This window comes from Mustela lutreola, chromosome 8 (genome assembly GCF_030435805.1).
Source record: "Mustela lutreola isolate mMusLut2 chromosome 8, mMusLut2.pri, whole genome shotgun sequence".
Taxonomy (NCBI): Eukaryota; Metazoa; Chordata; class Mammalia; order Carnivora; family Mustelidae; genus Mustela; species Mustela lutreola.
This window is the reverse complement of record NC_081297.1, coordinates 35640824-35654793: the sequence shown is the minus strand read 5'-3', so window position 1 is coordinate 35654793 and position 13970 is coordinate 35640824. Positions and strand designations below refer to the sequence as shown.

Sequence of the window (13970 nt, the reverse complement as noted above, 5' to 3'; positions counted from 1 at the left end):
GAATAGACCACATACTGGGTAACAAATCAACCCTCAATTGATACCAGAAGATTGAGATTATTCCTTGCATATTCTCAGACTTTGAGAATTTGCTCTGAAACTGGAACTCAACCGCAAGAAAAGGTTTGGAAGGAATTCAAATACTTGGAAGCTGAAGACCATCCTGCTCAAGAATGTTTGGATCAGCCAGGAAATCAAAGAAGAACTTAAACAATTCATGGAAACCAATGAGAATGAAGACACATTGCTCCAAAACCTCTGCGGTATGGCAAAGACAGTCCTAAGGGTGAAATACATAGCCACCCAAGCGTGTGTGTATATATATATATATATATATATATATATATATATATACACACACCATATATACCATACCATATATATATATATCATATACCATACACATACACACACACAATGGAATATTACATCTCCATCATAAAGGATGAATACCCACCTTTTGTATCAATATGGATGGGACTGAAGGAGATAATGCTGAGTGAAATAAGTCTAGCAGAGAAAGCCAATGATCATATGGTTTCACTTACTTGTGGAGCCTAAGGAATAACATGGAGGCCATGAGAGAAGGAAAGTAAAAGTGAATTGGGGTAAATCAGAGGGGGAGATGAAGCATGAGAGACTGTGGAACCCTGAGAAACAAACAGGGTTTTGGAAGGGAGTTTGGGGGCTTGGCGAGTCTGGTGGTGGGTATTAAGGAGGGCGTGTATTGGAGAACTGGGTGTGGGGCATAAATAATGAATCTTCGAACACTGAAAAAATAAAATAAAATGAAGTAAAATAATAAAATAAAATAAAATAAAACTAAATAGATAAATAAATTTGATTAGCCAAAAAAAAGCAACAATGAATAAAATATAGAAGTTGAAAACCAAAAAGACATAGCCACACTCCCATATAAGGCAAAAATTTCCATTGTAAATAAATCAATCTAAAACATAAAAATTTGTCAAATTGCTGGTGTCTGCCTTATTGAGTTTGGGAGCAGGATTTGGCAGTGACAGTGTGTTTATATCCCAGAGACTGTTGCCCTATGTGTGTCATTACAATGTTTCGGTGAATATCTTTATGCATGTGTACAGGTGTATTCATGCAATAATTTCTGTAGGGATTATAACTAGCAGAGAAATTGCTAGGTCATTGGGATAAGACACATTTTGAACATTTCCAGGCAGTGTTAAATTCGTTTTCAGATTATAACAATTTATGCTTCTGCTAGTACAGTTAGGAGAATTTTGAGCTCTCCATGTCTTCCCAGCATCAGTTGTCAGACACAAACCCCCTCAACTACTACATACATGTGGTATTTCATTATTTTCATCTGCATGCCCTTAGTTGCTGAGGTTGAATCTAGTTTCATTTTAAAATGGGTATTTTGGGTTTCATCTGTAAACTTGCCTATTTATACTGTTGTTAATTTTTCTATTGGTATGTTTTGTGTTTTTATTTTTAGGGGTTTCCCATATATTTTTCTAAGTTCCCTTCTGACTACTGTACTAAAACTGCTTCCTATTTTCAAATCCCACATTCAATTCTTGATTCTTATCCTACTCGATGTTTCCACATTACTCATAGAGATGACCACTCCCTTGTCTTTGTTAATTTCTTCTCTCTTGGATTTTGTTTCTTACTCTCTTCGTGTTTCTTAGAGATTATGTGTTTTCATTTCTTAATTGCCAGTGCCAAGAACATTGCCCAGCACAGATTAGATATTTAATAATGTTTCAGTATACAGTTTCTAGTGAATAGTTTCTTGTAGGATCAAGATACATATTTCAGGTCTGGTCCTTTCTCTTTCTTACGAGCTAGCAGAACACCTGTGCAAAATCATAGGGTTTCACCCAGTTTTACTTCCAAGTACTCTTCACAAAGCATTGTTCCTCCACTTCCTCTAACTGTAATTCACTGTATGTTGCAATCAGTAACATTTTAAAATGAACTTTTATCCTGACACTTGGTGACATTTATTCCAACAAGCTGGGGTGCAGAAAGCAGAAATTGTGTTAGATTATGAAGTATGTGATGTGATAAAATAATATCTAGAAAATGTCATTACATTCACTTTCTGTGATGAGTACTGTAGTATTTGAAGCCAGCTAGTCAGAGGTAAATAGTTAATATGTTACTTATTGGATGATTCCTCAAACCTGAACTGGAAATTAAAATAAAATAAATAAATTAAGAATTTTACAAAGTGTAAAATATTTTAAAGGGATAAACTCATTTTTATTTTAAAATATCAAAATATTATAATATATGAGAAAATATTTCCCAATTTGTATTAAGTAAATGATTATGAATCACCAGTATCAGAGATTTAGAAATTACTTCAGTAGTAAGGAAATTGAAAACTCCACATTGATCTTTCATGACTATAAATTAATAAAAAGTTCAATTTTTTTCCTAAAAAGCAAATATGACAAATAAATCTGCTTTTAAAAGAAATAAAATAAACATACATGTCTATTATGATGAATGGAAAGGTCAATATAATTTCTATCTTTAGAATATAACTTGATTTATAATGATCTAAACTAATTACAATTTAACCATGAAATGGAACATATAATAATAAAAAAATAGAATAGATTGGAATATGAACCCTTTCTTTCAAATATTCCTTCTCATCTCTTCCCTCACAACTCACTCAAAAGAGTGTTGAGTGAAAGGTTTTCTTCTCCTGTGTATAGAAAATGATTACATGTATTAGAGACTAAAATAAATCATTTGCATGGACTCCACTGTTATATTTTTGGGGAAGAAAAGACACTGACATTTAATAAAACACTGATTTTCTTTGTGTTCTATGGAAAAGTGATTGTGGGAAGTATGACGATGAAACGGCCAGAAAAGGAGCAGCAATATTTAATGAGAATGGTTGGGAACTCTCAATTTTCCTAGTTTGTGTCCCACCAAAAAAAACACTTTTTTTTTTTTTTTTTTTTTTTTTTTTAGAATTGGGGTTAACAGTGGGGAAGTAAAAACAAACAAACAAACAAACAAAAAAACCACCTCACTTTTTAATATTTTATTTCTTTATCATCAATGAAGTAAAGTAATGGTGAATTAGTGGAGACAAACCCTGTAATACAGGGAATGCTTTTTTCTTGTCCTTCATGTCTGTTAGGCTCCCTATAGTTTTCATTACTGAATGAATTACATGCAGATTACTTCTTCCAACTTACCCCCATCCAATACCTTCTATAATACAATCAAAGCCATGTGAACTCGAACTCATGACCATATGTTGGTATGTGAAGATACAAGAAGAGAAAAACTTTAGATTTTAGTTGGTGAGGAGACCAGTTCCTTAAAAATATGTGTTACTCCATAGAAACAAAAGATGTCAGGTGACTCACTCCAGGCAAATAGGAAGAGTAAGAGAAGGTATGTCATACTTGCAGGTAGACAAGGTATTGAGATTAAGTGAAGTCTAAGTGGTTTCTAAGAAAATCTATGGCCCATTCATATTGTTTTATGTTTATTAGTGGCATGAACATCACCCTTTAAAAAGCTATAGGTTTTGCATTTGCATCAGAGATCTCCCACACTGAAAATGAAGGGTGACTTACAATAATGGAACATAGTTCTCAACAAATGTAAAACTCACACATTTAAATGATTTTTTTTAATTTTTAAATTAGCCATTTAGAAAGGTTTTGCAATCATAGTAGTATTGCTATTACTTGAAGTATTTTCACAACTTTTTGCAGTGTTCCTTATGATAATATTCTTACCTTATAAATTTTTTAAAGACTTTATTTATTTATTTGACAGACAATGATCACAAGTAGGCAGAGAGGCAGCCAGAGAGGCAGAGAGGAGGAAGAAGACTCCCCAATGAGCAGAGAGCCTGATGAGGGGTTCGATCCCAGGACCCTGTGATCATGGCCTGAGCTGAAGTCAGAGGCTTTAACCCATTGAGCCACTCAGGTGCCCCTCAAACCCATTCTTACTTCTCTTCTGCCCATCACACCTTTTTAATATATGGTGTCATATTTTACATTCTTTATTTTGGAATCCCTTGTCTGATTCTCACCAAAATATTTAATTTTTTTATTTTTTAAGATTTTATTTCTTTGTCAGAAAGAAAGAGAGAGGTAAAGCAAACACAAGTAAGGGGAGTGCAGGCAGAGGGAGAAGCAGACTCCCTACTGAGCAAGAAACCCAATGTGTGACTTGATTCCAGGATCATGAGATCATGACTTGAGCCAAAACTAGATGTTTAACCAACTGAGACACCCAGGCATCCCAGACATATTTTTTTTTTTAAGTGCCTTTGTATTTCCCTCTTTTTAATCTTACTTATGGTCTTTCCTTTCTTCTCAAAGAATCCCCTTAAATTATTCTTGTACAACTTGTTTAGTGATCATGAACTCCTTTAGTTTTTCTTTTTCTGAAAAAATCTTTCCTTCTATTGTGAAAGACAGCCTTACTAGACAGAGTAGTTTTGGCTGTAGATTTTTTTCTTTCAGCACTTTGAATTTTTAATCCACTCTCTTCTGGCTTGCAAAGTTGCTGCTGAAAAATCCTCTGAAACCCTTTTGGGGTTTTCCTCATATGTAACTGTCTTATTCCTGCATGCTGATTCTAATTTTTTTTTTCCTTATCATTTTTTTGCCACTTTGACTACTATGTGCGTTGGTGTGGACCTCCTTAGGTTGATTTTCTTGGGGGATTTCTGTGCCTCTTGGATTTGGATATCTCTTTCCTTCTCCAGACTATGGAAATGTTCAGTTATTATTTCTTCAATAAATTTTCTGCCCCCTTTTTCTTTTTCTTCTCTTTCTGGGATCCTTACAATGTGAATATTATTATTCTTGATGGATCATTGAGTTACCAAAGTCTATTATCATTTTGTATAATTCTTCTTCCTCTTATTAGTTCATCTAGATTATATTCCATTACTCTGTCACTAATTTGTTCCTCTGCTTCTTCTAGTCTGTTATTTATTCCATCAAGGGTGATCATAACTTCCCTTATTGTGTTCTTCATCTCTAATTGGTTCTTTTTTATCTCTGCGTTACCGGTGTCACTGGTTTCCACTACTCTATTCTCAAGTCCAGTCAGTATCTTTATGATCATTATTTTAAATTCTCTATGAGGCATGTTACTTAATGTCATTTTCCTTAGGTCTCTTGCTGTGGTTTGCCCTTTTTTTTCATTTTTGACATATTATTCTGTCTTCTCAATTTGCCTAGCTCTCTGTTTCTGTGTGTTAAGGAAAGTCTACCATGTCTCTTGCTCTTGAAAGTAGTGCATGGGTCATGTACTTTTAACTTGATGGTGCTGGTCCTCTTCTACGGGGGACATGTGCCTGCTACTGAGACTGAGGTCAACTTTGGCCATTCTTCACAGTGAAAGTGGGCTTGGGGTGCAGTTTTATCTGCATGCATAAGGTGCATGCATCCTCCATGGGAGATCAGGAGACAATGTTGTCAAGGTCTGCCCAGTTTTCTGAAGGAAGAGATCTGCAACACCAGAACTGAGTCAGGTCTAGCTGGATAGGCTGAGTGCTGTGAAAGCAAGTTAGGTAGTGATTGCAGGTGGCACAGTGGCTCCTGAAAATGGCTGTTTTTATGATGAGGGACAGGAGAGGGGAATAGGTCCTAACATCTTTGTTCCCAGAGAAGTCCCTCAGGTAATTCTGAGATTTTAACTCACCCTCCCATAAGCCCCAGCTGTCTTTCAAACTGTTGCTACCAATTATCTCTGCAGTCTCTTTGCTGTGCTATCTCTTTAAGGGCAGAGGCTCAGAGAAAATTTCCTTCTGGGCTCTCTTGGAGTGGGACCCACTGTTTTTTTTTTTTTTTTTTTTTTTTTTTTTTTAGAAAACTGCCTTTATTCTATTAGTAGTTGGAAAAATTAACTGGTACAGAAAAAAAGTTTAGTCAGCTGGAGAGGAGAGTGAGTGCCACTCAACAGAACGGACAGCTCCTTTGGGAGGGAACCTGGATACAGTGAGGAAAAGGAGCACTGTGAACTAGAGCCAGACCCTGCAGTCCAGGTGAGACAAGTCATGCCACTTGCTGAAGTGTCTAAGTGCCTCAGGCATGAAACCAAATTCCTATTTATTTAGCCCAGCTCTGGGGAGGGGGTACTGGATATGTGGGACCGAGAACAGGTGATATGGGCCATCTTTTATCAGAGAAACTGACAAAATGGGAATTTTAAAAATGAATTTTCAATCTGACTTTATTTTCAAATACACTTTCTTTTTTTTTTTTTTTTTTTTTAAAGATTTTATTTATTTATCTGACAGAGATCACAAGTAGGCAGAGAGGCAGGCAGAGAAAGAGAGAGAGAGGGAAGCAGGCTCCCCGCTGAGCAGAGAGCCCGACGTGGGGCTCGATCCCAGGACCCTGAGATCATGACCTGAGCCGAAGGCAGCGGCTTAACCCACTGAGCCACCCAGGCGCCCCTCAAATACACTTTCTTAAAAAAAAAAAAAAACCAATACACTTTCTGCAGGGATGACAAATATTAGTATTAGGAAATCCAATTATACAAAAAATACTACATCTAGTCTGGGGTAGATATATTTATTTTTTGGTAACATACATTAAGTGGCACTAATTACACAGTAACTATAAAGTAACTAACATGAAACCACAGAACTGTAACTGCCACGGCTGCATAGACTTGGGCCTTTCTGGATGAGCATTTTCAAAAAACTGGATGCCCATCACAGAGTTATGCCAATAAAATCTGTTAAGGAGTAAAGCTCTGAAGTAGGGACTCACTATAGTATCTTGCAGCTGACAGATGACAGCCAGGACATGTTAGTTATAAAGTAGTTACAGCCTAATTAACAAAAGTTACCAACTGTTTCTTTTTCTAGAAAGAAGCAAGAAGTTAAGAAATTCCTTGAATTACGCCTGGTGTGTCAGGTGGGAGTGCAGAGGAGGGCTGTTAGAGCGGTGTCAGAAGGACCCCGGTGGTCAGGTGGGTTATACATCATTAATAATCACGGTTGGCTTCTAAATACTGGTAGCAAGATGACTTCTGATTTGTAATCTTAGGTAAATTATAGATAAATGAAAAAGGCCAGTAATCATACACTAAGATTAATAAACAGCACTTCAAAATTAACCGCATGAGGGCTGTGCTTGCAGCAGGGTTTCACAAGACAAGGCACCCAGATTTTTTCTTCCCATTTCTGGCTTGCAGAGCAGCTCTCGTGGCTATTTCAAAAACCTCCCTCACTCCATCTTTGGTGTTTGCTGAACACTTCATGTATCCAAAAGCGCCGATCCTGTTTGCCATATCTCTGCCTTCTTCAGGTTTCACCGGCTCCTGCTTCATCTTGGCTAGCTCCCGCTTTGTGTGCTCATCATTCCGAAGATCCTTCTTGTTCCCAACCAGGATGATGGGCACGTTGGGACAGAAGTGCTTGACTTCCGGGGTCCATTTTTTTCTGGGATATTTTCTAAACTATCAGGGCTGTCAATGGAGAAACACATCAGTATAACATCAGTGTCCGGATAGGAGAGAGGCCTCAAGCGGTCATAATCTTCCTGCCCAGCTGTATCCCACAAAGCCAACTCTACCGGCTTTCCATCAACTTCCATATCTGCCACATAGTTCTAAAACACTGTGGGTACATACACCTCTGGGAACTGGTCCTTGCTAAAGACGATGAGCAAACAAGTCTTGCCACAGGCTCCATCACCAATAATCACCAGTTTCTTCTGGATGACAGCCATGCTTACAAATGTGCTGCAAGACCCACGGTCTGTGCGGCAGAAGTTCTACAAGTGCCTTGAATTTCTCAGATGAAAGGCACTTAGGCGACGACTCGCAGTCCCGTCTCTCTGGGCTGAGGATGCCTGTCCGCGAGTCGCAAGCTCGGGGTGGCTAAGGAGACTGCAGCACACTAATGAGAGAACCCATGGAGGACTGCGGGCGGTGGGTGATGGGCGGCAAGCGGGGAGCAGGGAGCGCGAGCGAGCGAGGGGGGGACCCACTGATTTTAATGTTCCAATTTTAAGTCCTACTAGTTATATGCACTCATGAAATTCAGCCCCTCTGATTTTCAAAAACAAATGCTATGGGCATTTCTCTTCCCTTTATAGGCTTCCTGATATACTTCAATGTTTCTGGCTCTTCTTCATATCCATGACCCCCTTCTCCAGTGGTTAGAGCCATGGGGCTTTGCTTTCCAAGAAGTCATTGCCCTTCCTACTCTTAAGTGTCACCTCTTAAAGTTACATTAAGTTGTGGGTTTTTTCAGCCAGTCTGAGTTCTTTTCTTAGGTGTTTATTCTGCTGAGAGTGTTATCTAGTTGATGAGGTAAGTTTAGGATCCTCCAACTTTGTGGTTTTCCCCAGAAATTCCCCAGAATTTCTTTTATCTTTTCTTTTAATGTAGAATGTGAAATTTATTTTGTCTTACTTAAGTATGAACATGATAAAAATAAGTCTCTTATTTAAATATGTGTGTACTTTTTGAAAAATTAAAGCAGTTCTCATTATTCTTTATTCAATTCAGTTAAATAAAAATAAATTTAATGGAATTCATTTTAAATATCAGTGTGTATATTCTTATGCTGGTGGTGGATGTTATTGCAAAACTTCTTTGAAATAACCAATTCATATAACTAGCAATAAGATGAGTTTGCCATGTGGACACTGAGATTTCATTGAAGAAGTAAGAATACTAGCAAGTTGTATCAGCATATTGGAACATTTTTTATCTTAAGGTCATAATTAGTATTATTCCTACATTTGTCCTGCCATGTTTCTTTCTTTTTTTTTTTTTTTTGACAGTCCCCTTTCCTTCTATTTTTCCTTCCTTAATTCTTTCCTCATTTTCTTACTTTTATTCTTTTTCTTTTTTTGTTTATTTGTTTTAAGTGATCTGCTGAGCAGTCCTGATGTGGGACTCAATTCCCGAACCCTGGAACCATGACCTGATCCAAAGGCAGATGATTAACAGCTAAGACACCAATAAGAGTTGACTTATTATTCCTATACTATACTTGGGTAAGCTGAGGCTCACCTAATTTAGGTAGATTTTCCAAGAACAAACACACTTAGTAATGAATTCAAAATTTATTATGAGTGTAAACACTTAATTCTTCTACCTATAACTTAACATTCTATTTCCTTTTATTTCATTTACTCCACAGAAAAAATAAATCAATGGATTGTTTACGATGGGAAGACATTTCCATTTTGTAAATCATTTTAATATCATGACAGTTTTAATCATCTCCATTGATTTTTCAAGTGGATATCCAAAGAGTTTTGAGATGTGATTCTTACTCTATAATGTTTTGATGTCTGTTGCCAGGATCTCCATTGTTAATTATTTAAATTCCTGTAGTCAAAGAATTTAGAGCTAAAAAGTGCTTTGGTTTATTATAACCTAATTATCTAAGTTTATTTTTCATGGGAGAATTGAAGTGTATAGATATTAAGTCAAGTATTCATCCTCAAATTCCAAGAAGCAGAGCTAGGCTTTTCATATTATTATCATGTCTTTCAGTTCTAGATTAAGGAAAACAATAAATCCTTATCCTGGTAAGATAATACATTTCAGATTTTTTTATTTTTTACCTATAACCATTTTTCTTTTCCATTTCATGTTGATCTTCTGCATTTATCCTATTCATCAGTTATGGTAATTTGCTCATATGAAGTTGATAGAGACTAAGAAAATACAGATAGATGAATAACAGTAATCCCAGAATTATACTTTTCTATAAAATCATGAATCCCACTCCATTTTAATGGAAAATGTGGCTCCTGATAACTGACTTTGGCCAAAATGTCGACATTTAACTCTGTCTATGATTTCATACTTCTGGGTCAGTAATTCTCACTCAGTACAAGGCTGATAGATTTTTACACAAAAATGAATCGTCAGAAATATCAATACCTCATATATATCTTTCAAGGTGGATACAGTCTTTCTTCTATTTAGATATTTTATTTCATTTGTATATATTTATGTTGCATTCCTTTCAAGAATTATATCCTTCATCTATTTCTTTCCTAAAATTTCTCATCTGTTATCTCTTAACCTTTTCTGCTTTATTCTTTAACATACTTATAGCTATTTTAAAGTTCCTGTCATAATCCCAACATATGAGTCATAAGTTGATCTACTTGTATTGATTATTTTTCTTCTAAAATATAGCCTATTTTCTTTTGCTTTATGAGCACTTTACCTCTTAAAAATATTTTGCTATGTTCAAAATTTATATAAAGGAAAAGTTAAGACCAAGTACATAATGTTTACAGTTTAAAAAAGGCTCTTTTTTCCAGCTTTCTTGAGATATTATTGACATATAACATATGTAAGTTTAAGTATACAACATAATGCTTTGATACATATATATATCATTATATAATTATCATAATAAAGTCCGTTAACACCTCCAATGCCTCACATAATCATACTTTTTTCCCTGATAATAACATTTAAGATCTACTCTCTTAACAACAATTGTTTGTGAATTTTAATCACCATGCTGTGCATTAGTTCCCCAAAACTTATTAGTCATATAACTGGAAGTTTGTACTCAACATCTCCTATTTGTTCCACCTTCCAACCTCTGCTAACCATCATTCTACTCTCATTTTAAAGAGTTCAGCTACTTTAGATTTCATGTAAAGTGAAAACATAAATTATTTCTGTTTCACTTTTGACTTATTTTACTTAATATAATATCCTCAATATCCAATCATGTTTTGCAAAAGGATTTTCTACACTTTCTATGTCTGAATAATAATTCATTGTATATATCCAAAACATATTCTTTATCTATTCCTTAGTCAACAGACATCTAAGTTGTTTTAATATCTTGGTTATTGTGAATAATGCTGCAGAAAACATGCGGCTGAAGATATTTCTTCAAGATATAGATTTTTATCATTCAAATATATACCCAAAGTAGGATTGTTGGTCCATAAGGCAGTCCATTTTTTTAAAATAAATACCCAGACTGTTTTTCACAGTGGCTGCAACAATCTACACTTCCACCAATTCTGTACACAGATTCCCCTTTTATCATATCCTTAGCAACATCTGTTGTTTGTCTTGACAACAGAAATCCTATTTGGTATGAGGCAAAATTTCATTATGATTTTATTTGCATTTCCCTGACAATTACTGACATGGAACATGTTTTCATGTACCTGTTCATCATTTCTATGTCTGCTTTGGTAAAAATGATTATTAAGGTTATTTGCCTATTTTTAATTGGGTTATTTAATGAGTTCCTTGGATATTAACCCCTAATCAGAGAGTTTGCAAATATTTTTCCACATTCTCTAGGTTGCCATTTCATTCTGTTGACCCTCTGCTCTGCTGTGTAGATTTTAGCTTGATATCTTCCTCTATATTTGTTTGACTCTTTGTTTATACTTTCTTGGTGTGCTTTTTGTTTTTTCTGAATCAACAGCAACAAAACACAACACATTGCCAAGATTAATGTCAAGGAAATTTTTCCTGTATTTCTAGTAGTAGTTTTAAAGTTTTGGGTCTTACATTTAAGTCTTTAATCCATTGCAAATGAATTTTTGTGAGTGGTATAGAAAGAAGCGTTCAATTTTATTGTTGCGCATGTGAATATCCACTTTTCCCAAACTCTTTATGGATGATACTATTTTTTCCTATTGAGTGTTCTTGGCTCACTTGTCAAATATTAGTAGACCTTCCATACCCATGTTTATTTCTAGGCTCTCAATTCTGTTTGATTGATCTGCATGTCTATTTTTATGTGAATACCATTCAGTTTTGATTACTGAAACTTTGTAATAAAGTTTGGAATCAGAAAGTGTAATACCTCCAGGTTTGTTGTTCTTTCTCAGGATTGCTTTGGCCATTCAGGGACCCTTGTGGTTCCATATAAATTTTTGGATTTCTTTTTTTCTACTTCTGTGAAAAATGTCATTGGAATTTTGTTAAGGACTACAATGAATCTATAGGTAGCTTTGGGAAATATAAACATTCTAACAAAATTAATTTTATAATACATGAACATGGAGTGTCATTCCATTTGTTTCTTTTTTTTTTTTTTTTTTTTTGAGATTTTGTTTATTTATTCGTCAGAGAGAGAAAGCAGGCACTAGCAGGGACAGTGGCAGGCCGAGAAAGAACCAGGCTCCCTGCTGAGCAAGGAGTCTGATGTAGAACTCTAGAACTCGATCCAAATACCTTTTTTAGAAAATTTCTATGCACATACTCAACAAAACCCTGTATTTTTCCAACTTCACAACTCCAGAGAAACAAACCCAATTTTACACACACAGATATACACACACACTGAGGGGGAGAGATAGTTTTATAATGTATTAGCTCACATGCCTTTAGAAGATGAAAAGCCCCATTATTTAGCATCTATAGGCTGGAGACACAGGAAAGCCAATGGTGTACTTCAGTCTAAGTCTGAGAACCTGGAGAGCTAATGGTGTAATTTCTAATCTAAGGGCAGAAGAAAATTGGTGTTCCAGTTCAAACAGTCAAGCACAGAAAGCAAATTATCTCTTCCTCTACTTTTTTGCCCTAGACAGGCCTTCAGTGGATTAGATGATGTCTACCCACACTAGAGAGGGCAATCTGCTTTAGACAATCTGCAGATTAAAATGTTAATCTTATTCAGAAACATCCTCATAGACATATCCAGAAAATATATTTAGCCAAAGTTCTGGGTATCCCATGATCCAGTCAACTTGGTATATAAATTACCAACACTTCACAAGCAAATTACTCAGTCAAATGAAAAAACAAAACAAAACAAAAACTAAAGCAACCTCATCTCAGACTCTTCTGTTTGATCAATAAGTACTCAACTTTAAAGGTTTTCTTATAATTACGTCAATGTAAAATCCACTGTTTTATGTGTACTTTCTCTTCTTATCAGTGATCTGAGAGTGGGCATATAAATTGTGAGACATTTTATTTACTTATTTACAAACAAACAATGCCATATTTAACGCTTTTGTGGAGATCATGTTGGGAAGGATGATCTAAAATTCTAAGGAGCTAATAAACTGAGATTGTTTTCAATGAAGAATGGAAAGCTTCAGAAATAGTAAATGCTATGAATCTTAGTTTTAGATCTTATAACAAGTGAACTGGAAGTATTTAGACAGGTTTAAAAAAAAAACTACTTTCCTTATTATTCTTATTAAATCAAACTGTTTAGAGTTAATTGTGTCTTCACCGGTGAGGCAATCAGTTTTGAAGTCCTGACCTGTTCATTTATCTCAGCTTCTCAGTTGATATCTATGTTCTATATACAATGTTTTTTTAAAGTACTCAAATATCTGAATGTTATTTATTGGATCACCTTCTCAATCTTATTGGGCAGTATTTATCTGAAATAGAAAGAAAATAGATGCACCAGTCCAGAGATGGATACAGTACTAGGTGCTTAGCTTATTGGTTCCTAAATTGAACTTGTTGAAGATTTTCACTATTAGAATGTGCTGATTCATTTCCATTCTAGCAACTGACATTCACATCACAGAAGGAAAGAAAAATCAAGCCATGCTAAGTACTGGAGAACATTTTTTCTTTCTTTCTCTCCTATTCTAAATGCTAAGTATTAAAGTATTTAGATGTGACTTTATAATCTATTCGTTCCCTTTTTGGGGACACCTGTGTGGCTCAGTTAAGCCTCTGCCTTTGGCTCAATTCCTGATTCCAGGGTCCTGGATTGAGTCCTGCATTGGTCTCCTTGCTCAGTTGGGAACCACTTCTCCCTCTTCCTGCCATTCCTCCTGCTTGTACTCTCTATCTCTCTCTGATAAACAAATAAATGGACAAACAAACAAATAATATCTTTACACCTTTGTCAGTCAAGGATTATAAAGAGTGGACAAATAGTTTAAAAATAGTCAGGGGTGCCTGGGTGGCTCAGTGGGTTAAGCCACTGCCTTTGGCTCAGGTCATGATTTCAGGGTCCTGGGATGGAGTCCCGCATCAGGCTCTCTGCTCAG

General features: G+C 35.6%; 1 pseudogene; it reads right to left on the bottom strand.

Moving 5' to 3' along the window:
• Positions 1-7003: 7003 nt before the first annotated feature.
• On the bottom strand, positions 7004-7864 carry LOC131838319 (transforming protein RhoA-like; annotated as a pseudogene).
• Between the last annotated feature and the right edge of the window lie 6106 nt (positions 7865-13970).